Raw genomic sequence first — 9,809 nt, forward strand, 5'->3', positions numbered from 1 at the left:
ACTAATCTCAAATGTGGATCTATAAATAGGTCTTCATTTGTGATGAAAAATACAATTGAGTTGAGAGAAAAATATTATAAAGTGTAGAGTTTGATAAATTTTGAGTTTTGGAGTATTTATTTTTTACCGTAAATTTTTACTTTTTCACAACATTATCCAAGTTGACACGTATTTTAATTTTGTAACTTGTTTATGTTTAAATTATCATCTAAGGAAAAAAAAAATTGTTTGAGTAAATGTCTTGTACGATGGATATGAAAATTGGTATAACAAAAAATAAATATTAAAAATAAAAATATATATGATTAATAGATAGTTTATTTAAAAATTGAAATAAGCATGAGATCGAATCATCAATCAATAAGTTTAAAATTATTTTAATTTAGGTATTATAATTTGACGTTTTGTTTATAATAAAAAATAATTTAGTCCATGTTCAAAAAAATCAATTGGTGTATATAAAATATTTTTTTTCTTAAATTTAACCAAGTATTAAGTAGATTGAGTAGTGTTCTTCCAATACATTAAGTTTGATTTAGCATTTTATCACCTATTTACAAATTTATGAAGTAATTAAATTATAATAAATAAGTTTTTTTAAAAATAGAATAAGGAAAAAAAAAAGGGAAAAAGGCTGTACATGTACCAAGCTCAGCGTCCGCTGTCATAAAAACTGCAGCGTCCGCTGTCATGGACAACATTTTGAATTATTTTTGTAATTTTCTATAATTCAAATTAATTTTGATTTTTTTTAAAATAACTTAATTAAAAAAAAACTTTTATTCTCGCCATGGACAACATCAAATCTAAATAATCAACATTCAATGGTTTATTCGCTTTGGAGAATAAGGATTAAAAAAATTTTATTACTGGATGAAACTAAATGTTGACAAGTTACAAATCTAAAACTTAAAATATGTCGATTTACAGGACTAACATTGTAATTTTATTAAGTTAACCCATGGAAAATTGAGTTTAATATTAATAAACTTGTGATTTATATTTATTAGTATAGGCATGCGTAATTTTTTTTTATTTTTTGGAAAACAATTCATGAAACATATACGCCTATATGGTTATTTTCAAACTAGAATCTGGCAGAAGAAGTGTTTTTGCTCTGATATATGTACACTTGTTAGTTTCTTCATATTTTTTGTTAACATTTACATTTACATTAGTTTAGTTGTAACTTGTAAGTATGACGACTATAATCCATTTGGTAGGCTTGATAATTCCATGATTGTTTTGTAAGTCTACATTTGTTTCAATTTTCGAGCTTAGATAAACATACGAATTGATAGAAATTCGTTGTAGGACTTTGACAACCAATGTACCTCTTCTGTCATGGATTAATTTTGTCCGCATGGATTACACAACATCATTTACCAAACTAACCCTTCAATATAAATAATAAAAAACAAAACTCATTTCAGTGCGCAGTGTAAACCTAAGTCTCCCGTCGTTCTTCTTGTGTATAGCGGCGCCGAGGAAATGGTAAGCTTTTAAGCCTCTGTACTAATTAACTTCTAATTGAGTTGATGAAGTTTTATTTAAGACAATTGTATTCTATGCATAATTTTATTCATGAAATTCTTTTTTCATTTTCCTAAAATAGTTCTTTTTTTATAAAACAAAAAATCAATCATATATTTATCTATAAATCTAATCGTATTTTATCAATATTTTAAAATTTTATAAGTTTATCACTTCTGGTAAAATAATATGAAAAATTATTAATTTGAAATTAACAAAAATTATCATATCTTACTACTATCTTGTTTAAGAAGAGTACCACTTAGTAAATGAAATAAAATTAATTTGTTGAAGCGCAGGATGAAATATATAAAATACCCTTCAAAAAGACAAAAAAAAATCTCTATCTCTATTTTAAACTTCATTTATCCATGATTTTATCCATTTTTTAGCCTTCTTTTATTTTTAAATTTAAATTGATTTGAAAAAAAATATAATATATGTATACAATAAATAATATTCATATTTAATCACACACACAACGTGTGGACATACGCAACTAGTTTAGATAAATATTCCAGTACCATATAAATACACAATGCGTGGAAAAAAAAATAAAAAAAACTAGTTTTTAACGGTTTATACTTAATTTATATAGAGTTGATAAGTTCTAAAAGATTTATATATATTATTTCTAATTGTTTATGCATGCATATTGAATGAAATTTTAAAGATCTATATTATTTATAATCATTTATGTATTAATGAAAACTTTTGAAATATTTATGTTATTTATAATTATTTATTTATGGTCATTAGTTGATAAATTTTAAAAAATTTATATGAATTTATACTATCTTCCCTTATATATAAAAAATTTCTCTCTTAGTCTTAGACATTATTTTTTTTCTACCCAAATAGCCCTTATGTGATATAGATATTACACTTTTATTTTTTTTTTTAATTTAGATATTTCAAATTGTAGTTTAATCTCTAGATAATTTTTACAACTATATATAATATTACTCTTATTCGAATATAAATCAAATTAATTACAAAAATATTATATAAGCACGCAACGCATGCATGAATACACTAGTATATATAATAGTCGAGCCCCTTAGAGAGAGGACAAACTTTTCTTCCAAAATTACTCATATACTAAATAAATATGTAAATTTAATTCTATTTGTATATATTTTTATAATTTTTTCAACTAAAAATTATAGATACGATAAATAACTTTTAAATTTATTTATACATTACTTTAAAAATTTAAAAAAAATCATAATTATATTATTTATATATAACATATAATGATAAATATATTATATTAATTTATACACACGCATCGCGTGTGCACGATCATGCCAATTTTTATAATGATTTATTCATATTTTTTGTTAATTTTTTGATGGGTTGAGTTGGATTTTTCTTAACCATGCCAAATTGGCAGATCCTCTCCTTCTATAGCTATGATCAAAAGAAAATTGTTATATGTACACCTTGTAGTATACATATTGGTTTACACTCTTATTTAAAATTTTCCCCATTTCCCTCATTAATTGCAAAAATACCCATGATAAGAAATAAATATCTAGTTGATCAAGGAAAGTTTTATAATTAATAAGGAAGGGTGTAAACCAAGGTGTACATCTAATCATAATTGCATATAAAATAGCAATACCACCATCAATATATAACTTTTATCTGCATTTATTAATTATTAATTACTAAATGGGTAAAAATATAGTAAATACTACTTTATTCCAAATTTAATCAATCAATATTGTAAATACTACTTTATTCCAAATTTAATTAATCAAAATATTTCATATTCAATTCAAACATTTTATCAAACACACAAATTTTTTTAAATCACATCACATCCCATTCATCGAAGTAAACGGGTCGTGTGTGGTACATAAAAACTCAATAATGAACTCAATAAAGAAGGTCTTCGATCGACTTTTAGTACATGTCTAAGCATCAAACATCACATCAAATTCTTCTTAATTCAATGAAAAATGGGAATTTTCGTCAACGAATAAGAGAAAAAACCATGGACGACTTTGTTCGCATTTCAAACTATATAAAAGGAATAAGAACCGAAGAGTATGAAGAAGTGACTAATTAAATCAAGTTTAGCCGGCCAAAATTGATGTGATCATGCACTCATTCTTATTGGAAAGGACACAAAATGCTACAAAGAACCACACAATAATTTTGCCACATGCCTGCATCCCTACACCCTCGCTTTCTCCATCTCAATCGTAGTAGTCCTATACCATAATATTATTTTTGGTATAAAAAATTATACGATTTAAAATATTTGTGTTGCATTATCATGATCAGTTTATTATTCATTATAGTTGTTGATAACAATATCGCATGTTAAGGTACCGTTTGATTTGGATGATAAGATAAATAATATAGGAGTAAAATGTATTTTGGTACACAAACTATTGATTAAATGTCATATTGGTACACAAACTATTGAAAATGGTTAATTGGTACATGATCCAATTAAAAGGTCAATTTTACCCTTAATAGGAATTAATGTTATGATAAATTGTCGCCGCCACCCTGGTCGGGCTCCAATCCATGCCGGGACTGGTGATCCTGTACGGCGGGATGGTGAAGAAGAAATGGGCAGTCAACTCATCCTTAATGGCATTCTACGCTTTCGCGGCGACCTTGATATGCTGGGTTGGATGGGGATACCGCATGTCTTTCGGTCATGAGAAACTGGTGGTTTTCTGGGGGAATCCTGCGGTGGCGCTCGACGGAGATTTCCTTCTGGGCCAGGCTTTTCTTGGCTACTTCCCCACGGCGACAATAGTGTGGTTTCAGTTCGGATTCGCGGCGATCATGCCGGTTTTGATCGATGGGGCGCTGCTGGGCTGGGAGGATGAACTTTGTGGCGTGGATGATGTTTGTGCCGCTTTGGCATACGTTTTCGTACACGGTGGGGGCGTTTAGTATGTGGAATTCGAATGGGTGGTTGGCTAAGATGGGAGTGATCGATTTCGCCGGAGGGATCGTTATCCATCTCTCGTCTGGTATTGCTGGCTTCACCGCTGCTTATTGGGTAATTGGCTTCTTTCACTTTATACTTCAGTACTAGCTATAAACTACGATTGTCACTTTGACAAATCCTATATGACAAGATCGTCCGAGAAGATGTTGATAGGAAACACACCATCGAGCATTAAAGGCAACTACATCAACTCGAGTACCTAAGCTAAAATTTCTAAAATTAATAATTTTCTATATATCCTATGGCTATATATATCCAAAGTCGCCACAATTTGTTAGAGAAACTCTACACCTTGCATATCTTGGGGGTACGATTAAGATTAAAAAATTTCTGAATCCTTTGATTAACTTGTGTACGTATATAAAGGTGGGACCGAGAAGAGAAAAGGACAGGGAAAAATCCCCTCCAAACAACATAATTATGATGTTGTGTGGTGCGGGACTAGTGTGGATGGGGTGGACTGGGTTCAACGGCGGATCGCCGTACGCCGCCAACACCGTGGCGTCACTGGCAGTGCTCAACACCCATGTGTGCGCTGCCACCAGCTTGCTGACATGGTTATTGCTCGACATTTGCATCTTCGGCAAAGCTTTTGCTCTTGGAGTTGTGAATGGCACCATCACTGGCTTTGTTTCTATCACCCCGGCCGCAGGTTCGTTCATTTCTTCCCTTTTTTAATCACCATGACAAAGATGTATGATCTTATATAGGTTTTAAAACCAATAGTTTTTCATTTTGTCCCATCGGTTAGAGGATGACTCGAACTAGAGTCCGAGAGTTTTTCGAGCTGGTCGATTCAAATGATACTTGATTTGGCTAGTAATAGTCATCCAACTTAGTTGGCTCTTGTTCGAACAAGTTTGATTTACATTTTAGGGAAAATTGCTTTTTTGATCCTGTATGTTTGTCACTTTGCAATTTCAGTCCTTTATATTTTCAGATTTCAGTTTTAATCCGCTATCTTTATTTTTTTTGGCAATTTTAGTCTTTTTTCGACGTGGCGCTGACGTGACACCAATTTAGTGCTGACGTGTACAGTTTCACATAAGCATTTTTGAATAAAGGACAGAAAGTGCCAAAAATCGGAACATGCAGGACTAAAACTGAAATATGAAAACATAGAAGATCAAAATCACAAAGTGACAAACATCCAAGACTAAATTTGCAATTTTACCTAAATTTTTTAGTCAAATTCAAGTTCGAAGTACGTATTTTGTTCAACCACTAGTATATATAGATTAGGAATCACAACCTAATATGAACTTAATTAAACAAAATGGTTCTTGATAGTACTGTTGTTGTAGGAGTTGTCCAATGTTGGGCAGCAATCTTGATGGGGTTAATATCAGGAAGCATACCGTGGTACACAGTGACGATTCTCCGCAACAAAATAAGGCTATTAAGATATGTGGACGACACTTTTGCAATCTTTCACACCCACGCAGTGGCCGGAGCTTTAGGCGGCGTTCTCATCGGTTTTCTGGCCATGCCTAAACTCAGCCGACTCTTCTACATGGTTCCCGATTGGTAGAAGTACATCGGCTTAGCATACGCCCTCGAGATGGGTCGAGCTCGGGCTGGGATCAAGCAAATGGGGGTTCAGCTTGCCGAAATCCTTTTCATAGTGTGTTTTAATGTTGTTGTCACGAGCCTTGTTTGCTTGTTCATCAAGCTGTTGGTTCCACTCAGGCTTAGTGAGAAAGAATTGCAAATAGGCTATAATATCGTGCATGGCGAGGAAGCATATGCAATATTGTGGAGTGATGGAGATGGATTTGAGAATCCAAAGCTCAATTCTGTGTATGATGTTGATGATCAGTACCCGTCAATCATGTCGAGAAGTGTTGTAATTAGTCATGAGTTGCAAAGTGTTTGATGCATATCTTATGAGAATTTGATCGAGTTTCTCGTACCTTGTGAGACATATTTCCAACCTAGCTCGATTTGAAAAATGTTACAATCTACACGCAGAATCGAAACACAAAACCAGATTCACCGAAGCAACAATGAACAATAATCCACCGATAAAGAAAACAGAATGCACAGACAATAAGACTCAAGGATTTAATTGGTTCGGATTACCAAATCCTACATCCAAGGTTCTGGGATTTCACCCATATGAATCCACTAATAATCAATCACAGTCATGTTCAATACAGTCATGTTCAATACAATCCTCAATAGATGATAAACACAAGTTACCAGAAAACTTATGCTAAACATAAACAAGAACAAACAGGCAGAAGATCTTCGAAATTCCAGCTCACTACAGATGCCCTTCGATCTTGAATCTTCAATCCAGAAGAATGCCTCTTTTGTGTTCTTTGAGAATATGAACGTAAGCCAAAGAGAAGTGCAAGATCTCGATTACACAGAGTGCTGCAGATATTCTTTCTTATCACAGATCCTGGCTAACTATAATCAAGCTAATTAACCGTCTTAACTAACTAAGCAATCCTAGCCCTTGGATCATGATTGACTCCGTTTGACCAATCTCAACCACTGATAGCAACTTAATGCTTAGTCAATGTTAGTCTTCACAAATCTCCACCTTTGACTGATTAGGTTGTTATCAAGTGAATTCAATGAGATCCCAGTGACTGAGGGCCAGCTTTACTCTACAAGTTTGAGCATCTCCAATGCATGTTGGAGTTTGCTCATAGGTACTGATTTTGTCAATATATCAGCAGGGTTGACTTTTGTGTCTATCTTCTGAATTTTAACCAAGCCCCTAGATATGATGTCTCTCACAAAATGCAATCTAACATCTATGTGTTTTGTCCTTTCATGAAAAACCGAATTTTTGGACAAGTGTATTGCACTTTGTGAGTCACAAAAGATAGTGACATTCTTCTGTGCTATTCCCATTTCAGTAACAAAACCAGTGATCCAAATGCCCTCTTTCACAGCTTCAGTTAAGCTAATGTACTCTGCTTCAGTGGTGGATAATGCAACCACACTTTGCAAGTTCGATTTCCAGCTCACCACATTTCCTCCAATAGTAAACACATACCCTGAAATTGATCTCCTTTTGTCTAGATCAGCGCGTAGTCTGAGTCATAATAACCAGTGACTTCACATGTGTTTGAGGTGGACTTTGAGTACTTTAGCTTCAACTTCTTAGTTCCTTTCAAATATCTCAGTAGCCATTGTACTGCCCTCCAGTGCTCTCTACTTGGTTTACTCATGAATCTGCTTACAAGTCCCAAACCATAGGTAATGTCTGGTCGAGTTGAAACCATCATGTACATGATGCTTCCTACTGCATTTGAGTATGGAACGTTCTTCATATGAATAGCCTCTAAATCCTCTTGATCTCCATGCATGGCCTTCAATTTAAAATGAGCACCAATGGGTGTGCTAACTGATTTGGCTTCTGCCATTTTCAGAACTTTGTTAATGTACTTTTCTTGTGACAAAGTCAAATTTCTCTGCTTTCTATCCCTACTTATCTCAACTCCTAGGATCTGTTTAGCTGCTCCAAGATCTTTCATCTCAAATTCACTATTAAGATGATACTTCAGCTCCTGAATTTTCTTAAGATCTTTACATGCTATAAGCATGTCATCGACATAGATCAATAGATAGATGTAGGACTGATCAAGAAGCTTCCTGTAGTACACACAACTATTATACTTTGATCTAACATACCCTTGTTGTATCATGAAGTCATCAAAACGCTTATACCACTGCCTAGGTGACTATTTCAAGCCATAAAGAGATTTTTTCAGCAGGCACACTTTTCCAGCATGTGAATTTGTATCAAAGCCCTTTGGTTGAGTCATCAAGATCTCTTCTTCTAGATTTCCATGTAAGAAAGCTGTTTTGACATCCAATTGTTCAAGTTCTAAGTCTTGTATCGCTGTGATTGCCAATAGGATTCTGATAGAAGAGTGTTTCACTACTGGAGAGAAAACTTCATGATAGTCAATTCCTTGTACCTGTGAGAATCCCTTAGCTACCAATCTTGCCTTGTATCTCGGTCCTTCAACTCTTGGAATTCCAGATTTCTTCTTAAAGATCCATTTACAGCTTATCACTCTTTCATCCTTTTGCTTATTCACCAACACCCAAGTGTTGTTCTTGATTAATGACTGGAATTCAACTTTCCTTGCTTTCAACCACTTAGCACTGTCCTTGCTTCTCATAGCCTCTTCATAATTTGATGGTTCTTCTAGGTCCATCAAGTTTGCCACATTGAGAGCAAAAACAGTAAATTCAGATGATGCAAATCTTGATGGCAATCTGATCTCTCTTCTAACCCTATCTCTTGCAATAATATAATCTTCAAGATGTTGTTCCTTTCTTAGATCATCACTTTGATAATCTCGGTTTGCATCCAATATGTCAGTAGCTTGTTGTGATATATGAGTTCCAAAATGTTTAATATCATAGAAATCTTCAGGAAAATTTTGATCAGCTCCACCTTCTTCCTTATTCTCCTTGCTGCAATTTTGAGGTTGTTCCCTGTAATTTAAATTCTGCTCAGCTTGTTTAGAGCTGGCTGATTCTAGCACATATGTATTAGTTTTATAAAATTCAGATTCATTAAAGACCACATCTCTACTTATAACACATTTAAGATCATCTAAAAGCCGGACCTTGTAGCCTTTTATACCATTTGGATAGCCAAGAAAAATTCCTTTCTTTGCTCTAGGATTTAACTTACCTTGGTTAGCATGAATGCATACCACACAGCCGAAGGTTCTTAGATGTTTATAATTTGGTTTTGAACATGACCATTTCATTTATGGAACCATAAACTCAATTGCAGAGGAAGGTGATAGATTAATAAGGTAACAGGCAGTAGAGGCTGCCTCTGCCCAGAACTTAGGTGGCAATCCACTCTCACTAAGCATGCATCTCACTTTATTCATGATAGTCCTATTCATGCGTTCTGCAACTCCATTTTGTTGTGGTGTATAAGTGCAAGTCTTATGTCTTGTGATGCCATACTTAGCACAATATTCATCAAAATCATGGTTGCAAAACTCCAATCCATTATCTGTTCTTAGTGTCTTAATTTTATTTCCAGATTGGTTCTCAACTAAGGTTTTCCATTCTACAAACTTACTAAAAGCTTGATCTTTAGTTATTAGGAAATAGATCCAAACCTTCCTAGAATAATCATCAATTAAAGAAAGAAAATATTGACACTTAGATAATGATTGAGGTACCTTAGGAGATCCCCAAAGATCAGCATGAATATAATCCAGTGGTGATTTTGTCTTATGAGTTGTTGTGTTAAATCTTAGCCTATGTGATTTGCCAAGAACACAGTTTTCACGGAAATCCA

The 9,809-nt window shown here is 33.4% G+C and overlaps 1 pseudogene; it reads left to right on the plus strand.

Moving 5' to 3' along the window:
• Window positions 1-4,044: 4,044 nt before the first annotated feature.
• On the plus strand, window positions 4,045-6,389 carry LOC140871911 (ammonium transporter 2 member 4-like; annotated as a pseudogene).
• Window positions 6,390-9,809: the final 3,420 nt, after the last annotated feature.

The sequence above is a fragment of the Henckelia pumila genome, unplaced genomic scaffold, assembly GCF_033568475.1.
Source record: "Henckelia pumila isolate YLH828 unplaced genomic scaffold, ASM3356847v2 CTG_461:::fragment_3, whole genome shotgun sequence".
Classification (NCBI taxonomy): Eukaryota; Viridiplantae; Streptophyta; class Magnoliopsida; order Lamiales; family Gesneriaceae; genus Henckelia; species Henckelia pumila.